Raw genomic sequence first — 25,227 nt, forward strand, 5'->3', positions numbered from 1 at the left:
AGTATTTACTATAGTCATGAAAGAACAACTTAAGCTGCAAGAGAAGACCAACAACTTGTACCATGTGTTAAGAAGAGTGTACAAAATGTGTTAAGAAGAGTGTACAAAATTGAACAGTATATTATACTCACATCTGAAAAATGCAAATTAATATAGAGGAAATTTTCAATTAAAAAATATATCAAATATACTATATGTGGTGGGGACCTGTTTAACCAATATTTTGAAATCACGGTCCACCATACAACCAAGACCAAACCCTAAATTTTCTTCACTCGCCATCCGCCGCTCATCTCTTCAATCTCGCCTGATTCGCCGCCGGACATCACTTCAATCGCCGGTCAAGTAATTCCGGCTTCACTTTCAAGTTGTTCCGGCATCGCTTTCAAGTATTTCCGGCATCACTTTCAAGTTCCGGCGACGCTTTCAAGTCGTTCCGGCATCACGAAGTAAGAAACACATATTAGGTATTTTTTCATGTAGTTCACGAAGTCAGATTAGAATGTATTCATCAAGATGCTAGGTTACAATTATATAATGCAGATTAGAAACACAGATTAGGGCTTAATGGTGTGATTCGAACAAAGGTCCTATTATTATTTCATCTTCTTGTTCTAGCTACATTGCAAAAATAGGCAAACACTACATTTTGTTTCTTCTGCTAAAAAAACACCTCACCTTTGACCTTTCTTCATCATGTGATAAAAACATGTACGTTTTAGTAAAGATTATAAGACATAACATAAGATTTAAGGAAAAAAAGCTTGTATATAAACCATGAAGAAATATGAAAATTATTAACAATACAGATAGTAGTTTATACGGTCAGTTCGTGTCTTAACAGGTCGTGTTCGGGTCTTAACAAGTCGTGTTTGTGTCTTAAACAGGTCATATGATATGTTGGCAACATTTTCGTGTCTTAACAGGTCATTTCGTGTAACCTGTTTATTAACAGGTTCATGTTTGTGTTTGGAAAATCTGACACGATAAGATTTCGTGTCGTGTTCGTGTTTACAGGTTTCGTGTTCGTATCTTATCGTGTTCGTGTCTTAACAGATCGAGTTGACCCGATATACCAGCCCTAGAATGGATGATGGAGATAAGTTGCAAAATGTCCTGTTGACCACATGTTTTCTCATAATATCACTTTGACTTTTAATTTCTCAATGAGTTCCTATAGAGGAAAAGGCAACGATCACATTGATAAATGTGATCGCATAGAAGATTTATAAAATAAAAACATTTTTATATGTTTTGGAACGAAAATGGGTAAACTTAATAATTGTTAAAGAACAATAAAAGAGGCTTTAAACCAAATAAAATCAGAGATATAGACATGAACTGAGAATTTACTTACATTGGAGTTAATGTGTTAGTTATAATAAGGCCATGCATACCATGTGTTGATTGCTTACTCTGGCCAAGTAAGTAGTAAACATATGACACCATTAACTTCTTATAATAAGCGCATATACGTCCAGTGTAATAAGGACGAGGTTAATGGGACAAATTGAACAATAGAGTATAAAGTTTGATTGTTCATAAGTGATGGATTTCATACGAACAAGTCAAACGGGTCATATAGAGTATAAAGTTTGATTGGTCAATTCACGTGTACTTAACAGAATAAATGGATGGGGTTAACGGAGATGGACTGAAATGGTTACGAAAGTGAAACCACAGGGACTGAAATCGCAATTTTTAAACTAATGGACTGAAATAATGATTTTTGACAAACCATAGGGACGGAAATAGTAACTAACTCTTTTTGAAAAGTGGGTACCAAAACCGTAATTGAGTATATAAGGACCAATGGTATTGTTAATTCCTGATAAAAACATTCAATTTGAATAGACGGATAGGACATTTTTCATTAAAATTAACGGACATTAAGGCTGGGAACTAAATGTACAACCCGCTCACAAATATTCATATTTAGGGGGTGTTTGGCCTAGCTTTTTTAACAAAGCTTATAGTTTTTTAGCTTTTTTTACAAAATAAGCTTAACTTGGTGTTTGGTTTAACTTTTTACGGTTATGCTTATTTGAAGATGGTTTTCTAGCTAATTTGAAGAAGCTTATTTAAAGATGGTTTTCTAGCTTATTTGAAGAAACTTCTTTGTGTAAGGGCAAATAATATAAAATAAGCTATAAGCTAATGCAAACACTTAAAAAGAGCTTATTAAATGATAGAAAATAAGCTAAAAGCTACTTTAATATATAAGCATAAGCCAAAAAATAAAAGCTAGCCCAGACAACCCCTTAGAGTAAGTTTTTAACTTTTCGCTCAACATGCAATACAATCAAACCACATAGGCATTTGTGAATTAACTCAATGAAAGAAAGAGAAAAACAATCAAGTCGTTGATGCTATATTCTTTGCAAATGGAAAAGAAAAGAATAAAGAGTGGGCCCCTCGCCTATGTCTTTATAGCTTTGCCTCATCTTAGAGGTGGGATAAGGCGTTGAGACCAATAGGTCTTGGGTTCGATTTTTACAAGAGGGTTTTTTCATATTTATTGTGTTTCCTCCTGAATTGATGTATAGGCATTATGCCCATGGTTGTAAAACAAGGTTTACAAGGCCGAGTACTCCCCGAGTAGTCGCTACAAGGCAGGCTGCCGAGGCGACTTTCTTTGACTCCGCCTAATTACTCGGAGTCGGTCAAACGCGGTCAACCTCGGCCATAATTGGATCTAGTAGGTCAACGCGGGCCGAGTTTGACTTAAATAATAATATAACATAATTTCTATGCCTATCATATTAAAGAATAAATATCATTTTCACGTATTTTGTTATAAATATTAGTAAATTTGTGTTATTTGACATATATTTAATCTCCAAAAAGTAATTTCTTTATAATTTAACATGTCCGAGTACTCCCCGAGTACTCTCCGCGTAGACCGAGTACTCTCAACTCCCCGGTCGACCGACTAGGGAGCGCCTAGCGACTTTTGCAAAGAGATGAATATGATCAGGTGATTCCACTGGTGGCACGATGATACTCCAGTAGTCCGTCAGTGATCCAAATTTGCCGTTAAAAAAAGAGTGGGCCATGTGTAGAAATGTTAGTAAAACGAGATAAGACAAGACTAATGAAACACATCTAAAATAACTTAGCGATATGTTTCATAATATCAGACTTTGGATATAAAAATAATAAAAGGTAAACAAATTATCGTTTTATTTACTTGAAATTTAAAATTTGAAAAGTATGAGGTGCATAATGAAACCTACTTTTGAAAAGTATCGGGTTACATGAGACGATAAATTAAGAAAACTTTATATCGTAAAGGAATACGAGAACTTTCTGTCGTTGTCACTTACTGACTTGGCAATGTAAGGTTCACCTTTCCTTTCATGTTTGTTTGCTCCTCCAATTATCTTTTAGAAGGTTTTTCTATTACACAATTATTTATAACCATTTAAAGTCTTGTATACACCATCACTAGTTTTTCACAATAATGTGTGTACATATATTGACAAGTAACCTATGCATATGTTGAAAATACAGGTATTCGGTTTGGATAACAGTTTATTTGGTTTTGATTTCCTTCTAAAAACCGAATTGTTTTTATAGCGTGTCTAACTGAACTTAATTTAACCGGTTTATCCGGTTATTATTATGTTTATTCGATTGAACTGAAGTTATTCAGATAACTGAACTTAATTTAACCAATTTATCTGGTTATTATTCTGTTGGATTGTGCCACACTTCACCACAACTTTGATTGTCCGTATCAAACAAGCCGCACAACCACCTAACACGTTCTGATTAGTTGCGCCAAATTTCAGAAACATGAAGGCGACTCTTAACTAGTTTGTTTTTTCGGTCTAAGAAAAGAAATAACTAAAGAATAGTCTCACTTATATACCAATCCATGGTTTGTCCATCCTCATATGTTGGACAAGTTACCACTCATTCAACTCATTTTCATTCTTATTTTCGCAACCCTAACAGTTTCAAACACTCAACTTCGAGGATTGATATCTTATTTATCCTGGTTGCGTTTTGGACACAATTTAGCTCGTTCCGAAGCTCTCACATAGTACAACACAAACCAACGCAGTAAATAATGATTACATTAGTCGCATTCGCTTTTTATTATTTTTCTTCAAAGTTATTGAAAATTACATTATTGCCTGGAAAAAATTCATTTTTCATCAAATTTTCAATATTTATCACATAATATTATCTGATTCATAAGACCGTGAGGTATGGTGGGGCTTGGGTTGGGACATGAGTTGACACGTGGCTTGAGGGGGCAGACATGGGCTGACCCACATTCAACACGGTATGGTGGGGCGGGGGTTTGGGGCGGAGGTTTGGTGGGCTTCGCTGGGCTGACCCGCTGGGCTATTTGAATATTTTTTAAAACAACAAATTTAATTTTTTTAATATTTTTAAATAAAGAAAATTATATAAAAAAATTCCTAACGTTTATATTTGTTTTTTTTTTCTCTTCTCTCATCTCCAAGACTAGTTGCAACTCGTCACCATCAAGGTACGATGCATAACTCGCTTCAACGGGCATAGAAGAGTGTATGAAAAATGGACGAGGCATTGGACGATTGGGTGGTGGGCTAGGATTATTTTCTTGGAATGCATACGAGTTGTTCGGGTCATAAGCACGGTTATGAGGATGCATTTTTTCGTTTTGTAGAAAGAGAATTGAAGATGATTATAGAAGATGTGGTTGAATGTGGTAAAAAATAGAAGAAAAATGTGAGTTTTATAGTGAAAAATAATTTTTTTTTTAACATAGCCGTTGCCCAACGGCTAGTTTGGTTTGGCCATTGAGAGCCCGCCATGTCAGCTTGTCAAGACCGCCCCACGCCTGGCTTGAAACCCAAACCCCAAGGGCCACACCCCAACCCAAGCTCCAAGGGCCACACCCCAACCCAAACCCCATACCCATAGTCTAAAATATGTAACCTCCCCATTGTAGTCTCACCAGTCTCTACATGTCATTGGTTGGTCGAAACTCGTTTAAAAAACATGTATTGATGCTTTTCATTTTTTTTTTTTTTTTGTTAACATTGTGAACACTAATGAAAAAAACATTTCACTACACTAATGAAAAAACTATTTCACTAAATTCAGGCAAATTTATATGAACACTTTTTTCCATCAATTTAATGAACAAACAATAAAGGTTTCATATAATAACTACATCATTGATCATTCTGTGTATGGTCCACAAGTTAGGAAAGTAGTGCCAAGTTTATTCGGCCACTTCTAAAGTCCAATAATGCAAGTAACAGCATCCAATGTTGCAATAGTTGGAAACAAAAATTAAATAAGCATTATAACCTACACTAACTGAATTATTCACTTAGGGTATAGGGTGTGGTCATAATCCTCATGACCACCATGACTTTCTACGTCAGTGTCATATCATCCACCTCTAATCCACAATCCAAAACCAATACCCTAAAGGTGTGGTCATGACCCAAACCACTATCCACTAATTTATTTTAATTTATCGTTGTCTAAAGAAAAAAAAAATGATTACTTGAAAAATGGAAAGGAGGTCCATAGTTGCCATGATTTAATCCATGCCAACCATGGTGGATTAGGGAAAGGGGTGGTATAGACTTCCATTCATGTTGCTACGTGGCGAATCATGTCCCAACCATGACCCCCACACCCTTTAGCCTTATAATTAATATATTTTTTTACCGTTAGAGCTGGCGGCAAAATTAGGGGTGTAAATGAGCAGGGTCAAGCTCGAGTTCGGCTCAATTCGAGCCTATTTATTTGAGCTCGAGCTCGGCTCGCGAGTAAAACCTAAAGCTTGAGCTCGGCTCGACCTATTTAGAGAACAACCTCAAACGAACTAAAAGTCTGGCTCGAGCTCGCTTCAATATCAAGTTAAAGAGCCAAACACTTTAATATCAAGTTCAAGAACCAAGCTCGGTTCGAGCTCGGCTCGCCAATTTTATCATCATTATTATTATTATTATTATTATTATTATTATTATTATTATTATTATTATTATTATTATTATTATTATTATATAAAAAACTAAAATTTTGTTTAGGCTCGCGAGCCTATACGAGCTTTGTATTTCAGGCTCAATAACTAAACGAGCTCTATTTCAGGCTCGAGCTCGGGCTCGTTAAGGCTCAACTTGTTTGAGCTTTTTATCGAGCCGATCACGAGTAACTCTCGAGCGTCTAGGCTTGTTTACACCCCTTAGCCTGATAGTAGAGACAAAACTTCTAAAAACACCTAAAGTTTAATAATTACATGTTCAGATTTCACAAGTGACATGCATAAAGAAATCCGTCGTTAGAAAAAACTTATATATTTTCATAATGTAAAATAAAGATAAAAGATAAATTTTCAACACCATGTTATCATATTATATTTTCAACATAAATTGTGGTTTACCTGAATTCATTGGTTAATAACTTAATATACTATCAGTAAATCATTTGAGTTTTTCAACGAGGAGTTATTCCTCTAAGAAAAAATGAAATGAAAACTTTTAAAGTTGGATGAGTGATGACATAAATGGAAGCAAATGTTTGGATAAATGGAAGTAACGCCAAAAAAAAAAAAAAAAAAAAAGCAGTCTTAGATAAAATGGTTTAAGAGGAGGTAACCCAAAATTATTTCAATACGGAGGTTATGGATTGAAGTCATACTTGTTGCAATTTGTTTCAGGTGAACTAAAGGTTTTATTATAATGGGTCTTCGGGTGGTGGGTTTCTTCTAAAATGATGGGTGAGTTTGGTCACGAACACTGTCTGCGTATATAGGACGTGGGTGGCCTTTCGCCAATGAGTTTACACAGGTGGTTAGGCTTCTATAGTATTCGTTGAACATTAAAAAAACACTCAATAAAAAAGAAAAAAAAAAAAGAAAAAGATATATTTGTATCAACTCTATTTTTTATACGGCCTTTGCATCAACTCATGATGTTGTTTCTTTTAAGTTAAACAATTAAAAGATGTCTCATATATGGTCTTGTACACATTAGGTACTCGTTACTCTGCGTTCATCAGATATGCAATTATTGGATATGTTCGTTTATGATGTTATGCGACTAAAACTACCGGTTTGAATGTGCATTAAGAGAAACATGATCTTAAAAGCAGTTAAATGACCAAATTGAAATATTGAATAATCAACTACACTTTCAACATTTCATATAGTTTTTTTATTCTAAATTTCTAATAAGTTATAAACATACTATTTCTTATGTGTTTACAAAGGTAATTATATAATGTATTATAAGTTTCTAACAAGTTATAAACATACTATTTATTATGTTTTTATAAAGGTAATTATAATATTATATATATATATATATATATATATATATATAGGGTAAATTTGTTCCGTGTAACACCCCGTGTTTCGAAAGTTAAAGTCAAAGTCAAAGGAAGAAAATATTGCTAATTGCGATATGTCACTCTTTGCTCAACTCCTGTTTTGACTTATTTGACTCGTAGATAATCTATTTGTTTTATCGCATTAGTTAGTTGTATTATGTGGAGTACATGTTAATAATCGAGGTTTATCGCTTTTTTTATCGCTTTATCGCTTATCGCATCGCAATCGCATTCGCAACCCGAATCATGCGTTCTGGATATTGTTTTACGTGTGTGTGCTATCTATGTGTTACTTGTGCATGTTTATTTATGTTTATGATTGTGGTGATTAATCGAAACGCAATCGCAACTCTATCGCAATCGAATCGCAGACGCTAAACGCAAGTTAACTATGGTGATTGTATGTTAGATATAGTAGTTGGGATTAATGGGTAATACTATCGCATCACTCACTCGAAAAGCATCGCAAAACTCAACGCATGAAATGAAACGCCGAGACTCAAATCATCGGAGTCACTCGATCGAGTGACTGCACGATCGGATGGTCAACCGATCGGATTGCCATTCGATCGGATTGCCATCCGATCGGACAGCCATCCGATCGGTGACCTACTCGAATCCTTTGCACTTTCCTTTTTGGGAAACCCTATAAATACCCTCAACTGTCACATCACTTGATGTGACATCCCCTTTGCTCGACCGGCTCGCTTCAGCCCTTCTTTCTCTCGATTTCTCGCGATTCTTGTAAGTTTTCCACCTAAATCTTGTACTTCTATGATTTACACACACTTCTTCATCATTCTCTCTTTCGAATCTTAACTTTTAACCGTGAAATCAGTGGATTTGAGGTGTTATAGGGTGATGTCATCATGGAGTTCTTATAAACTTCATGTTTTGGCTTCAATCCACCAAGAACAACTTAGATCTGGATGATTTCCACATGAATGAGCAAAGATCTTGCATAGATCTGAACATATTCATGGTGAAAAGGATTGGAGATGGTTTTCAAACTTTCTTTCAACTCTTTTACACTCAATGCACTCAAAACCGATAGAACCGGAGCTTGTTCTGATCTTCTACTCCTTCTTAGTGATGTGTTGGTTCAAGACCTGGGTTCTACCAAAGAGACAACTGATTCCGGGTTGAACATGAACAACCGCCACGAACAAGTGAACGGGTCGGATCTGGGTGATTCCTGTTCGATCGGGTCACTAGGGTTTTGGCGAGGTTCTGTTGTTTAACGCGTTATCACACCGTTTCGATCAAAAGATGCAAACTTTTCAAAACAATCAAGTGTCAAGACGATCAGGCCGCTGGGACGGATTGTCGTCCGATCGGATTGCCATCCGATCGGACAGCCATCCGATCGACTTACACTTGGTCCCACACTTAAACTTTTATTTCAACTTTTCATGTTTTGAACATAGAACGGATTGTCGTCCAATCTGATTGCCATTCGATCGAACGACCACCCGACCATGTAATGTTTGGAACTTTAACACTTAAACAATTTTCAACATGCTCAATACATTACCAGTTCTAACGGATTGCCACCCGATCGGCAGACCATCCGATCGAGTGACAACACTGCTGTTGTCACACCCCGATTTCCACGTGTCACCGGTGGGCCCGGTGTGGGGTATGGTGACGTAGTTGGCATCATCATAGACAAACAACACAATATAATAATGCACAGCGGAAGCAGAAATAGATTCATTTCAACTTTAAATAAAATGTAATATTAAATATCACGAGTAGTTGAAACGGATCCACAGGCGGATCAAATAAAATAAGATAATTGTTCAACAGTTTTATTGTCGTCCGAGCTTGCGAGACTATTATGGACGCTCTAGGAGACAGCCAGCCTAGTACGTGTAGTACCTGCACTTAACCTTTTGGGAAAATACGTCAGTTTACATTGGTAAATACAAATTAACTGACTCATTTTGAAAATGATTGAAAATTGATTTAAATGCACATGGCATAAAATATTTTTATAACTTGGGATAATTATGCAATATAAACTTGTGAACGAATTACATGCTACATGTGCGTTCAGTAGCCCGGATCTTGTCCGGGTTAAAGATTAATAGACACACCACAATATAGAGTTATACACTGACGGGTGTACGCCTACACCCCGTGCTCTGGTCGTGGCCATCTCGTAAGATAATGCCAAGGATATCCGGGACATGGTCGTTAACCCCCCAAAGGCTTTAAGTAAAACAAGACTGTTTAAACGAGCCGATCAAATTATTCAATTGAACACCCAGGGGTGCAAGATTTGTACGCTCGATCAAGCGGTATTCTATATACCGTACCCCAAGCCCGTATAGGGAAAATAAGTTAAAAGTATTTACCTGAGTAAGTATGAATCACAATTGGCAAGCGAGGGTAGCTTTTACTGGGCCTCCTATTCTGGAACAAAGGTTTATAATAACCTATTAGATTCCTAACGGGTCTTTATTTAAGCCTTAGCTTAGACCGGTTAGTTTTAAGGACGATACGGTTCAAGCGCACGATTAAGCGGAGACCGGATAGAACGTGATTTAGACCCGACAAGTTTGAATACTTGTATAATATGGGTATACTAAATACATTCTGGATTTTGAGACAAAAATAATAACGTTTGACCCGTTTCGGTCAATTTATGCAAACTAGTTACATAAACCGAACCGAGCGCTAAAAGAGCGTTACGGGTAGCCAAAAGAGTCATATGCAAGTTCCCTGAGATAATATGCTTTAAATATGATATAATATCAGCAAGTTATGTTCCATTATGCCCCGAATGAATTTAAACTCAATTTATGCCTTATAAGGGCATTTTGGTCATTTAGAAGATTATAAAAGGGTTAAATTGGAAATCTGAGTTACAGGTCTGATTTATACAGTAAATATACTTAATTTGACATATTATAATAGTAGGGTATGACCCATATACAAAACTTATCATTTAAAATCAAACTATGCACCTTAGGGGTACTTTGGTAATTTCACAAGGGCTAAAAATGTCAAAACTGGAAATCTGAGTTCAAAAACTTATACTTACTGTTATTTTATAAAAATGTGCTAAATACATCAGTAGGTATAATCCTTATATGTTCAATATGGGTATAACGCATACTATGCGTTAAAAACGCTTAGAAAGGCGATTTAGAGCCGTTTCCGGGTTTTCAAAAGAAAGCTGAGATTTTTATATTTCCAGAATGCTCAAAATAATTTATTAAACAAATAAAATCAGTAGAGAAAGGTTTGGGGTCAAAAAGATTTATAAAACTCATTTTATGGCTTAAACGGTCAAAACCGATATTAACCGAATCAAACTTAGAGACCTATGATACGATCAGCCAAAAATTAAATAAAAATCTTCAAAAATCCCAAAATATTATATAACATCAGTGGGTAAAAAGTTTCGTATCAAAAAGTGGCCTTAAATAGGTTATACGCTAAATGCGCCGTTTATTTAACATAAAGCTATAGTTTTACGATATCGGCCATAACTCAAAATCCGGACCTCCAACTGATATCAAATTTTCGGTGCAAGTTTATAAATCAGTAATAAAGGTTTCTACTCTTTCACTTTTCCAAAAATCACGTTTTATATCAAAAAGGGCAAAATAGTCAACTTTAAGCATAAATCGGAAACATGCATATGAATCGGTTAAGCATAGACTCAAGTTGTAAATTTCCAGAGAGTTAAACATAAATATAAATGGTCTAAAATAAGCTCTAATGCAGATCTCAAACATGCATGCACGGATCCGAATCGAGAGTCAAAGAAAAAGTCGTTTTGTAAGACTTTCGGTTCCAATCCGGGCTTATACTAAAGATTGTCGAGTTGATCATGATAAAACATATTCTTACATTCATTATAAAGTTATTTTTGATGATCAAACTGATTGCATGTCATCTACATTACCATTTATGCTATTTTTTGCAAAAACACTTCCTGTTGACTTTTTAAGAACATCTTTGACTCGACAAATAGCATGCTTAGAGTGGGAATCAGAGAATACCCTTTTGAGGGTTTGTTTCCCACATAAATACCAACTTATAGGTACTTTCAATTTGAGAAATGACTGAGCCAATTTCGTTTAATCGAAAAGTCAAACTATGTTTACTACGGATTGACTTTTGGCTAATAATCTATGCTAGAACGAATTAGAGGAAGTTATGGATGCTTACAAGAGTCCTAATGAAGCTTAGATAGCACTTGGAAGTAGCCTTGTCGATCAGAATGCCCCTGGAGTTGTCTTGTGAGTTCTTGGAAGTTGCTAGTGTTCTTGTTTACTATCACAAGATCCTCAAAATGTGAAGAATTGATCAGATTATATGGGAAATCAGGTGTTATGAGAGGCTCACAGGTGTCCCAACATGCATGTTCATCCATTGGTGAGTTTTGGAGGTGCTGAAAGCTGTTCTCCACTCAAAATTCGGACCCAAATACTTCAGTTCGCGAGTTTGCTGCATCTGGGCATGTTATACGGACCGTAAGGTCCCTGTATACGGTCCACAAGGACCTGTTCAGCATAAGCAATCTTTTATTAATTGGCAGATTTGGCCCCTGTTCTTCGCACGCGAGGTTTTTGCCGTTTATCTTGACTCGTAAACCCCCAAACTTGGTTTTTAGGAACCTTGGGACATTTACCAACATGGTAAAGTCCTCGGTTAACTTTGCGCTCACCCGAAAAGTCATGAAATTTGACGTTGACACTTTTAACCCCTCAAGTACGGTTTTGGCCATAACTTTCTCATACGATAACGAAACTTCATGAAATTTTTACCACATATTCTAGTAAGTATATTCTAGCATTACAAAGCTTCGGGGCTGCCAAATGGCAGAGGTATAAATTCAACATGTTGACACTTTTGGCCCCTGTAGTTTGTAATTCCTCACTTTCGTGCATTTTCCGCTTCGCATGATCCATGATCTATCCGTTTAGGGTTATAAACACCATGTAGGGTTATTATAGAGTCTATTTATCCATTGTTGACACTTTGGACCCTTACTTCCATAGTTTTCACTGTTTGTCAACTTTAGTCCTTCTAAAGTATGTTTTCGCATATGCAAAGTCTATGACACGTGTCAATACATTATTGAACGTAAATTTTCAAGGTGTTACAGCTGTGAACTTGCTCTATGAGAAATACCTCACCGAGCGGATCGTCATTCGATCGAACCGCCGTCCGATCGAACGGCCTGAAAGGTAGAGATACTTCTCTGTTTTCAAAATGCTACAACGAAAACTTCAAAAGGCAAACCATCATACACAAACACATCTTCACCAAACGAGGTGCCAATCCAATCGAATGGCCATCCAAACGGATTGACATCCGATCGACTGGCCATCCGATTGGATTGCCATCCGATCGGATTACCATCCGACACTTACCACTTTGCAACATTTTACGCGCCGCTTATCGTTTATGCTATCATTAACTGTTCAGGCTAATCTCTCTCAGCGCTCCATTCAATCCAAGGCAGTGTTTATTAAGTTAAACGCTATCTGTGAGTATACTCGATCCCTTTTTGCTTCATGCACTTTTGGGTGTTACATACGTTACTTATACAAAATCACAATCGACACACAACGCAAACACTATTTATACGCTAATCGTTATTGCATGCTACGTGTTATTCGATGAATGCTTGTATGTTATGTTAACACAGTGATTGTTGCCTAACACCTTAGCAACGATAGTACTGTAGTTTGGACTCAGCACCTGTCGTGGACAGGGGTTGTTAAGGGCTTTACTTCACGTGTCCCAGTGGGGATATGTGTTGCGCATTCTACAACTCGCAGTCACGTCTGTGCATCTGTCGATAACCTACTTGCCTTCACTTTATACATGTTATATGCTGGTTATGCGTAAACGATTTCGAACTCTATTATATCTATTAAACTTGTATGCTCACCTTTACACTATGTGTATTGACCTTTATTTTAACACATGTGACAGGTGTTTAGGATGCTACCTGCTAGGATGTTTGCTATGTGGAATCAAGTTAGGAAGAGTCTAGAAACAAACAAACAATTTATTTTAATCTGAGTCGTCGGAACATTTGATCTGTCTTTGAGAAAACAATGTCTGTAATAACTGCTTTTATTTGATATATTATGGTATGGGACATAATGATAAATATCCGGTAATTTTAGTTGTTATGGATTTCTCCTTGACAATCTGTTTCGCTCAGTGTCGCGCCCCGATGTTTCCGCCATCGGTTGGGGTGTGACATTCCGGTACTCGTCAGCTATAACTTAATCCCTTACTCATCCCAAACACGTATATTATATTAATACTAATCTTAGAGTAAATCAAAAAAATCGTCCTTTATGTTAACACTAGATTGCAAAGTGTGTCATTTGTCTTCAAAAAGTACAAAAACATACTCGATGTTTTCAAATCCCTTCATGTTATGTCCTTTATCACTAACTTAGTTATTTTTTATTGTTAATTTAGGGTAGATTGGTAATTTTACTCATTTATTTAAAATCTATTTAATAAATAAAACAAAAACAGTTTTGTGATATTAAAAATACATAAACAACAGATAAATCAATTCCTCACCTCTCTCAACTCTCTCTCTAGTTCTTGTTCTCACCACCACCCACCACCACCACCCACCTGCCACCACCACCACCTAACCCCACTGGCCATCACCACCTTCCCCCACAGCCATCAACGCCTCCCCCTGCTACCACCCACCTGTCGCCGCCACCACCACAACCTACCACCATTTCGATTAATGGCAAGGCAACATGTATCAAAACGCAGGGACCAAAGTTGACAAAAAAACTTCAAACTCTTAAACACAAACCAACAACTGCCTTCATCATCTCCGGTTATCCGTCCAATTTTCCAGCGGAATTCCGATGAACCTGGAACCGCCAAATCACATCTTTTAACGCGTTTTTTTTTTATGATAACACTTATCTCCAGCCCAAATTTTAACTGATATCTCGATTAATATCCTTAAAAACATTGAATTTTTGTGTTTATCCGGTTACCTTATACTCAAAAAATCCCAAATCCCATCCATATCAGTTATCCTCTAAATTGTGTATAAATACATGATCTACGACTCAATATTAACTCAGCCCAAACAATTTCACTTTCCAATTCTTTGTTCTCTTTCTCCTCACGCTTGTCGTATGATAAACTTCGGCCAATCTTCTAATACCATCTATCTGAGCTCAATATGTAACAATAATACATTCTTTTTGTTCGTATGTAGTCACAAGTTTAAAAGCCCTATTATGAAGAAAGTGGCCGGAGCAATGGAGATGATGCAGCTGGCGGCATGGTGGGCTTTGAGGAATAAAACCCATGTGAGTTGTTTGGCATTTTTGTTGTGACCCTTTGAAACGTTGTCGTTTACGAAGTCATTATCTGTTGGGGATTGAAGCTCCGCCATTGACCAGTTGTTAGGGTTTTCCATTTTGACCACCACTGGAGTTCCATGGTGGCTGTCGCTCCGCCACCAGTTGAACGAAGGCGCCGTCATGGGTTTGTTGAATCTTGAAGGAAAGGTGGAAACTTTGAAGCAAAAGATCAAAGATCATAGATCAAGGGTTGATGTTTGTTAAATGTTCAAGATTTGTGTCAGCATTGTGTTTTTGGGGTGTTTTGAAGTGGGTTTTTTAGAGAGAGAAAATGTAGAGAGTGAGGTGGCGATGGTAGGGTGGGTGGTGGTGGGTAGGTGGGACGACAGGTGGGTGGTAGTAGGGGGAGGTGTTGATGGCTGTGGGGGAAGGTGGTTATGGTGGCAGGTGGGTGGTAGTGGTGGTGGTGGTGGTGAGAACAAGAACTAGAGAGAGATGGGAGGTGAGGTATTGATTTATCTGTTTATGTATTTTTAACATATCACAAATCTTTTTTTTTATTTATTTATTAAATAGATTTTAAATAAATGAGTAAAAATTACCAATCTACCCTGAATTAACAATGAAAAATAACTAATTTGGTGATAAGTGACATAACGTTTAGGAATTTGTAAATATCGAGTACAGTTTTTGTACTTTTTAAAGACAAATGACACACTTTGCAATATAGTGTTAACATAAAGGACGATTTTTATAATTTACTCCTAATCTTATACTCGAATACCTAACCTTTAATTTGGATTTTCTTTAATGTTCCGGTTTTTTCCATCCCGACAAAACAAGTGACATAAATTTCTCTCCACTTATAAAGATGTCAGATGAACACATTTGGATTTTATAATAAACTCGTTTAGTTATATACTAAGGGTGGACGGTATCATTCACCGAATATATGTGGGGATTGGTCTTCACCGCACGGGGAACGATTGCAGGTGGATCGGTGAGTGGGGAGTGGTTATTTCGGTGACTACTCACCGATGCGGTAAGAGGAGGGAAGTAGGAGAGTGGGGGGTTTAATGGTGGGTCTCAACCACTTTCATCCAATCACATTTTTTTTACCACTCTGCATGTGTTTGAACCATTGTCACTGATTGAGTACAAAATAAAGACTTGACATGACATGATATTATTGGTTAGATAATAACTCAAACATCTTAAGTGATTGAATAATAGCCTCCACCCTAAATCTATTTTAAGTTAATTTCCACGTTTATTTTTTTATTATCGAAGATAAAGCTGCAACATCAACATGGTATGTCTGGGTATTGTATGCAGTATAAAAATAGTAGCTAATAGGGTGCAGAGTCCTCTCAAATGCTCCATTGACACGTCAATTAAAGATTTCGCAAAAGAACTGAAGCCAAATAATTATAGGTCGTCCTTGCTCTTCACACACGTTTTTTTAGAAAATGGAAAAAAGTGTTAAAGATCATCCACAACCCATCCCCTAAATTTTGTGAGAGGAGTTTTTATATTATGAAAAGTTATTGTAGCTAGTTATAACTAGGGGCGTAGCTTTGTGGGGTTCGGAAGAGGTGCTCGACTCCCTGAACTTTTCGCTCAGTAGTGCCCGGTATGTAGTTTTTATATAGAATTTTTTAGGTATATACGTTTTCGACCCCCCGGTTTTATAACTTTTTTAGGTATATACGTTTTCGACCCCCCGATCGGAAATCTCAAGCTTCGCCACTGGTTAAAACTGGTTGTGAGTAAAGTAGAGAGAAAATATTATTGTTCATCTGGAAATTTGAATGAAGACTGTTCACCCTCTATGATTTTTTAATATATTTTAAAAGTTGTTGTGAGTGTAGGAAAGAAAAACTGTAATGATAAAAGTATAAAAAATATTGTTCAATTAAAAATAGAGAGAAATGTAGTTGTTTTTAGTAAAATTATAGGGTAAAAAATAAGGAATGTGAATGATCTTAGAGATAGAGTGAAAAAGAATATGGGAACTGGGAATAAGATAACCCGTTGAAAAAACTTATCCCATCTTTAAATATTTTATTTTTCCTTAGAAAACATTATGTTAAGATATATATTCTATTTGTCTTTGATGTGAAAAGAAACCAATTTTACTAATTAGACAAATTGAATAAGGGGTGTAACAAGAGATATCAAAGAGGGTGGGATACATTAACACAAGTAAACAACCCTTGTTTTAACTAAGGTAGTATTAGGTATGCATAAATGAGAGGTGGAATGTAATGAATGATTACGAGGGAATGAAGAAAAGTGTGTTTGGTTGGTCAATGGAATGAAAGCACCCATTCCAAAATGCATTCCATTCCTTCAAAATCATTCCTTCCACCCCCATGTTTTTTTTCCATTCCATCCCCTCTTGCACCATTCATCAACAACACCACTACCCACCACCTTCGCCACAACCCACCACCACCACCCACCACCGACGCCATCGCCGCCACCCGCCACCACCTCACCCCGACAGCCACCGCCCCCGCCGACACCTACTCGCCACTGTTATCACCCACAGCTGCGACCAACCGCTAACGACACTCGTCGCCGCCGCCCACCACCATCGTCGACGCCACCACCACCGCCACCACCAACCGCCGCCGCCGCCACCGCCACCAACCGCCACCTCTGCTGCCACCCACCACCAACGACCACCTTGCCACCACCACCACTCGTCGTCGCCGCCGCACCGCCACTCGCCGCCACCAACCGCCACCTCTGCTGCCACCCACCACCAACGACCACCTCGCCACCACCACCTGTCACACCCCAACCAATGGCGGAAACATCGGGATAAGACGAAGTGTGAAGATTGCAAGAGACTTCATAACGCTAATTGTGACAATAGAATTAAAGATAAATTGATTTCATTCATAAATAAATGTTACAGTACATTGAAAATACAAGAAAACAATACAACATCAAATATGAAATTTATACAACGTATTTGACCTAAGACGTCTATGTGAGTATCTATGCATCTATGCTAGTCCGTTTTCATAGCATCATCAATCCTCCACCTGTAACATGTTTAAAATACAATTCAATGCAAAAGCAAAGGCGAGTATACAAGTTTAAGCATAAGTATAAGTATAAGTATAAAAGTTTAAAACGAATCCACATGGCAACTTAGTCTATACGAGATCAACCTAACGTGGCATGCAATATTTCTAGCCAACCTCTGTTTACGCAAGAAAGTTTAATTAATTCAACATGACCCAAGTTTAAGGGGGGCGGTGCGTTACTCCTATAGCGCTATACATGTCGAAGGGAGGCTCGTGAGAGCTAATGACTAAAACATATCACATAAGTATGGTCCACGTAAGCATCAAGTATCATAGCATAGTATTCATGTATAAGGATTGTTTTGTGCATTGCATAAAGAATAAGTTTAAGTGTAGTTTAATAGTAAAACTTGTTACACCCCAAAAAGTAGTAAACATAAAAGGGGATTGCGAGTATACTCACATTGGTTGCGTTGCGATTTCTTGTAATAACGCACGAGTAAAGATGGAGAATAATCCAAGAGAACGAAGTGGTTATCCTAGATGTTAAAATGACACGTAACGATCTAGTTAATATGTATACGTTAAATAGAATTCCTAATACTTTATGGTTTACAAACTAGTAATTGGTATATTATATTTTATCTCATAATAACCCGTTAATATTATAAAGGAATGATAATAAATCGTTAATTATTTGATTTAATGATTTTATTAATAATGAATTTGAAACTAAAATTAAAACTGTTTGCTTTATGGACTATTTAAAAAAAAATTAAAATGAATTTAGAAATAACATAATAGTGGCTCAAAAAAAAATTAATTATATTTATATCAGAAATTAAAACAAAATATATAAAGAAAACGGTTCGATCATTCATGCCAAGAAGCATCATGTACTATGCATGCCTTTCTTGACAGTTTAGTAATAAAACTAATACAGTCAAAGTCAGACTTCAATTTAAAAAAAGACATCAACATCTAGGCTATTTCCAACATAGCATGTTATGTATTTTTATCTAATAGTTACCTTAAAAGTTTTATTAATTGAATCATGAATTCTTGTTTTGAGATAATCTTGAAAAACTAAATCTGTTAAGGAAAATGTACCGATTGAATTATATAGAAAATTAAATGAAGTGTTAAACCACTAATTAAAAACAAAAAAAAAACAAATCTTGAGGCCGCAGACACCCGGGATCGAACTCGAGACTCGGCGTTTTCAATATTACCCATGACCAGTGGATTGATTAAACTTTTTTTTTGTGATTTGTTTGGTTTATTAATCCATTTGAAGACAAGCTACAATCATCATCTTCTTCAAATGAACACAATGACATAAACTGTATTAACATTTATTCTTTTCCTTGTTTCAGTTATGATGACTGAATATATATAAGAGGTGATAAAAAAGGATAAGTGAATCGAAGGTAAGGGTGTACCGAACACGTAAAAGAAACGCCGCGTCGAGTTCCTCCCCGGTCGTCTTCTCCGATCTCCGGCGAGTCACGTTAATCCCGGCGACGTCTGAATTCCTCCGGCGGGTTCAGCGATGATCCAGAAACGTCCCGCGGGTGTCAGCGAGTGATGAAACTGAGTCCGTATAATATTGAAACGAGACAACGAGAGTCCTACGTAAACTTCGGTTGTCTCCAAAATGAACCAGCGCGAACAAAAGGAGAGGTAATGTCCGAACAAAAGAAAAGGGTTCCGATCTCAGATTGTAGCAAAGGTGGTTATATCAATGGTTTGCTTTATAACCCGTTCGTGAGTTTTAGAAAGATCGAAGTTTCGGAAGCCGAAAGATGGTAAGGTTTTATGAGTATATGAAAATATGAAATTATGTCTAGATTCAAGATGAGCCCAAAATGAAAACGGGGAGACATTTAATATATCGAAAAATCAAGGTGAAAGTGAAACGACAACTATGGTTTGGTGGCACTCATTTTTTTTTGGCGGCAACATTTAAGTTTTAAAGGGTTTTCAATGTAAACATTAAAAGTTGGTAAAAGCAGCCGATTTCCAAATAAAATCTTTTAATTGAGGAGCACAAAGTGTATTTAAATAAAATCTTTTAATTGATAATTCACAAATTTTATAAATTAACAAAACATATAATTAGCAATATTAAAAATTATAAAGTAAAAAAAAATAATCTTTCACGGTTATTTAATTCACGAAAAATTTCCGGGGTTACAAGGTTAGGATCCGAATTTCAAAACGGGTCGGATTTAGATATTCGTTTTTTTACGAATGTTACACCACCACTCGTCGTCGCCGTAGCACCGCTACTCGCCGCCACCACCCATCGCCGCCGCCGACACCCACCACCGCCACCTATAACCACCCACAATCACTACCACCGACCACCACCACTCACCGCTGATTTATTACTCCATTTTTCTTGCCTACCGAACAATACACAATAATAACTCATTTCATTCACACATGGTAACCAAACAAGACATGGAATGGTAATGATCCATTGCATTCCCTCGTCCATTCTATTACCTCGTCCATTCCATTCCTTCGTTCATTCCGTTACCACATACCAAACAGACCCTAAATGGTTAAAAGGAATTATCTTTTATGAGGAGACAAAATAAAACTTAGCTATTCACATGCATAAAATGTATAGTAAATCTATTGTTTTGAAGACTCTTTACGTCTTCATTTTATTTTGTTAATCAAGTATGTTAGTCTCGTTATTATATGTATCTTTAGGCATCAAAATAAATTATAAAAGCAAAGAAAAAAAAAAGAAAGGATATAAAAACAATTATATGAAATTATTACATTTTTGCTAGTCGTTTGGGGGCATATAAATTTACAAATATGTCTAACTTCATGCTGTCATAATAGCATTGTAATAATAGAATATTTTTTCTGTTCCAAGTATTGTAATAATAGAATATTTTTTCTGGTCCAAAACATATATTTATTGATATTTAGTTTTTTAATTTTCTTTTGGAAAGACGAATTTCTCGCATTTGAAACCAAAAGCGCACACTTAAGTGTATTAAATGATTTTGTCTTGCCACTAAATCACCAATTCCAATGGCATTTAATATTTAGTTTGAGTTAATTACTGTTTTCGTTTCTGTAGTTTATCAAAAATCATTATTTCAGTCCATTAGTTTAAAAATTGTGATTTTAGTCCATGTGGTTTCACTTTCGTAACCATTTCAGTCCATCTTCGTTAACCCCATCCATTTATTCTCTTAAGTACACGTGAATTGACCATAATGCACTTATTAATAAAAAACAAAAAGATGTCTAAATGAGTTAATTACTGTTTTCGTCCCTGTGGTTTGTCAAAAATTACTATTTCAGTCCATTAGTTTAAAAATCACTATTTCAGTCCATGTGGTTTCACTTTCGTAACCATTTCAGTCCAGTCTCCTAACACCGTCTATTTTACCGTTACGTTTTTAATGAAATACCTAAATTACCCTTGTGTTAATTAAATATGGACTTATATGATTTTATTATTGGGTTTATATGATTTTATTAGTGTATGACATATGGACTTAAATTGGATTGTAAGGTTCGACCCACCATGGCTTCAGTAAAAGTAGAAGTCTGGCACTATTTTTACATATATGGTTCCAAAATTTTAATTTTGAATTTTAGAATGAGAAAATGTCCAGGTAAGCATTATTTTTCAAAGTTATTATGTTAATTGTTGTTGCTAGGAAGATGTTAATTGGGGTGGGGTAATGGGTCACCGGAAATTAAGAGTGTGGGGTTGTGATGCCGGAGAAGATGACCGGAAACTTTTGCCGGAAATGAGAGCAGGGATGGGGTGGGGTGGGGTAGCGTGGGGTTGTGTTTTAACAACTGGGTCCTAGAATACAATCTTTTAAATTTTCATGGTTTTTTTATTTAATTAACACAAGGGTAATTTAGGTATTTCATGAAAAACTTAACGGTAAAATCGACAGTGTTAGGAGACTGGACTGAAATGGTTACGAAAGTGAAACCACAGGGACTGAAATAGTGATTTTTGACAAACCACATGGACGAAAACAGTAATTAACTCATTTAGATATCTTTTTGTTTTTTATTAATAGGGGCATTATGGTCAATTCATGTGTACTTAACAGAATAAATGGATGGGGTTAACGGAGGTGGACTGAAATGGTTACGAAAGTGAAACCACAGGGACTGAAATTGCAATTTTTAAACTAATGGATTGAAATAGTGATTTTTGACAAACCACAGGGACGAAAATAGTAATTAACTCATTTAGTTTAGACAATTTTACCATGTTGGTTCTTTTATTTTTATTTTTTTTTTTTTTTTGAACAGCAACAACGAAACATTTTATTCATCATGGCCAAATCCCGACCCATAGCAAGATGCTATGCAGTCAATACAAACATCCTCAAGGAAACATACAATCAAGAAACAGATCTACATCCCCACTAAGCCGAAACAAAAATAAACAAACAAACAAGGAAACTCAATCAAGGCTCTAAACCCCTAAGATCGAATTTTTTCCAATCTTCCCACGATATCCCGGATATCTTTGTCCTAAGTTTTACCCAGTCATAAGCTTCTTCCTTGATGTCTTCCACGATCTTTGAAGGAGTTGCATTAGAATCATTGAAAACTTTGTAATTTCTGTTCTTCCATAATGACCATACAGCCAAGAGATGAATGGCATAAATGATTCTTTCCTTCCTCCTAGGCCAATCTTGTTTCTCCAACAGCCTAGTTTTTAAACTTTCGTTGTGATTCCTTCCAGGAGTATACATCCAAGACCATAATAGCAGCCATACCTCTTTAGCAAACAGACACTGGATGAATATATGATCTGCCGTTTCTGGAGCAGCCCCACAGACCTTGCAGACCGTCGATCCGACCTGTATTCCTCTACTAGCCAGCGCTATCTTTGTTGGGATCCTTCCTTCGGCCGCCCTCCAAACGAATAAGTTCACTTTTGCTGTCTTTTATTTTTATTAGGTGCCGGTGATTTTACTTTTTAGCATTTGTTTATTCTTCTTTATCTTCTCGCCACATGTAAAATGTATTTAAAGCAAACAAAAGCTTTTCCAAGAAAGTACATATCCTTCTCATGGTAAGCAAAAAGATAGTTTTTTTCATTTAATGGTTAACAGAATCAATTCCGAGCACTTTTGGGGCATCTACTGGACAAACGGAGTACTCCGAGAGTAACCCGAGTCCACCACCAGTTCCGGGGAAAACCCGGTAACTCACCCGCCCGTAGGCACGATAGTGAAATTACCAGTAAAATCCGTTTGGCTCAAGGATCCAACCAAGATTTCCCTGGATCTCCTATCATTGCCCACTAGTACCTCACTTTGTACCAAGTGAAAGCTGAACATGTATCTCTAAAAAGAAATGCAAGCCGTCCCTCACTAGATCTGCTTAAATACACAAAATTAACTTTTTGATGAATGTTATCATAAATTCATAATTTTGATGATTTTATATATTTGCTGTAATAATCTCAAGCGTTCACCCCCTCAATTACGATTTCCTATATACTAATCTCTTATCGTTTATTGTACCCGAGATAGAATACTTTGTATAAGTGACGATACTAGAAAGATTACGGAAGTATAAGAATGAAAACTGCTATGAGATTTTTTAAATTTTTTTAATATATTATTTAGAGTAAACTTCCGTTTTGCTTCTTGTGGTTTGTTTGTTTTAACGGTTTTGCACCAATCATTTAAAAACAACCTTTTTCCTCCAGTGGTTTACTATTTTTTTTCCCATTTTGCTCACCACCTCTAACTCAATCCAAATTGTTTGTTAATTGAAATGATATTTTGGTAACTAAAATACTCTTAGTTTTATACTTGAAGTTACCAAAATACCCTTTCAGTTAACAAACAATTTGGATGGAATTAAAGGTGGGGAGCAAAATGGGAAAAACATAGTAAACTATTGAAGAAAAATGATTGTTTTTAAATAATTTAGGCAAAACTGTAAAAGTGACCAAATCATAGTGAGCAAAACGAAAGTTTACTCTATTATTTATTATTTATTATTTAGTATAAAATTCAATGTTTTGTGTATTAAAATTCATGGCACATTGTCACAACCCCAAAATACCACCTAGGGAGTGTCCCTGATAGACGTGTGACGTACTGACAATGAGCCACTAATTACATTGAACCCACAAGTTTCAAAATAAAATTCTCAATTATTAATAGCAATTCCATCACAAGTTTATACGAAATTCAATATGTTCAGCGGAAGCAAATAATAAACCAAAATTAAGTTGTTCGAAAGCCAATGTGTAAAAGTAAACAAATAATCATATGAGTCTCTTCAGTCGACCCATGACCACTCATGCTCCTCCAGACAGCAAGTTCCCAATCCAAGTACCTAACGACCTGCGAGCATGCAACAAGTGTATCAGACAAAGCTGGCGAGTTCACAGTTTTAGAAAACGTTGTTACCAGTTGTATGTAAAACAGTTCAATAACCAATGCAAGTAATATTGTTAATATCTCAATTCCGAACAAGACGGCTCCTGAAATACATGACTGCCCTTCCCACGTACTCCTATCTAGTACTGGGCCACGACTGGGTCATTAGTTCACATCCGTCCTATCTAGGAGCGGTGTGAGGGTGCCAAACCTAAGTAGCGCTACCAACTAATACCCGTTACCCTCCAGGTAACATAATAAGGGACTTATAAAAATGATAGGTGAGAATATTAACCAATATACTCGTTTTTACCCAAAAGACTTATCCCTCAACGGGATACCCACTGACTGTCCCCAACCACTGGGACGCATGCTCGAATGTAGTGAACTCACCTTGGATTTGCTCGGTGAAATTATTTACTCGATTAATAGTTGCTCAACCACGTCCTAAAAGGAGAACCGTTAACAGTTAGTTTTACACGCGTTTTATCACACAACTAATTAGCGTATTCAAGGTTCACAGCAAGCCTATTCTCTACTCATGAAAAGCACACCTGAAATCCGAATCATAATAGTTTATCTATATATGTGGGGTATCCCCCAACTGTTTAACATATAACTACTCCACATGTCATGTACACATATACGTAATCTATTGATACTCTCTTGAACTAGCTATTAAACACGTATGGTTCAAAAGTAAGAAAATAAATATATATATTTCACATCACAATTTATATACGACACATGTATTGTCCAGCCCAATTTTATGCTTCCTGCGGCCATGCCTTGATAATTTTACCCGACCCAACATGGTTGGCCCAAATCCAGTCATGTTGTTTAATTTACTCCGGCCCAGCTGGTTTCAAATAAACTCAGCCGCCCAATCGTTTAGGCCACTAGCTCAATGATAATTCCCTAATAATAAGCATTATAATACTAACTCAGGACATGCGATAGTCATTTAAATCATAGAAAACTTTGTCTCATAATCATGCTATCATAATAACAAGTTAACAGTCCCACACGGTTCCCTCGGTGGTGTGCGACAGTTCAAATCGGTGGTCCGTAGACTGGGTTTGCAGCCCACTTCGATCCAGTTCAACCACA

General features: G+C 36.5%; 2 long non-coding RNA genes across 2 annotated transcripts; one reads left to right on the top strand and one right to left on the bottom strand.

Annotated features, from left to right (window-relative positions):
* Positions 1-212: 212 nt before the first annotated feature.
* LOC110875104 lies at positions 213-1,248 on the top strand. Its single transcript, XR_002556514.1, has 2 exons — positions 213-449; positions 1,018-1,248. It is a non-coding gene; the product is annotated as an uncharacterized LOC110875104 (long non-coding RNA).
* A 16,324-nt stretch (positions 1,249-17,572) lies between these two features.
* Positions 17,573-19,634, bottom strand: LOC110875103. Its single transcript, XR_002556513.2, has 3 exons — positions 19,153-19,634; positions 18,174-18,249; positions 17,573-17,725 (listed from the first exon to the last, which is right to left on the bottom strand). It is a non-coding gene; the product is annotated as an uncharacterized LOC110875103 (long non-coding RNA).
* Between the last annotated feature and the right edge of the window lie 5,593 nt (positions 19,635-25,227).

The sequence above is a fragment of the Helianthus annuus genome, chromosome 9 (genome assembly GCF_002127325.2).
Source record: "Helianthus annuus cultivar XRQ/B chromosome 9, HanXRQr2.0-SUNRISE, whole genome shotgun sequence".
Taxonomy (NCBI): Eukaryota; Viridiplantae; Streptophyta; class Magnoliopsida; order Asterales; family Asteraceae; genus Helianthus; species Helianthus annuus.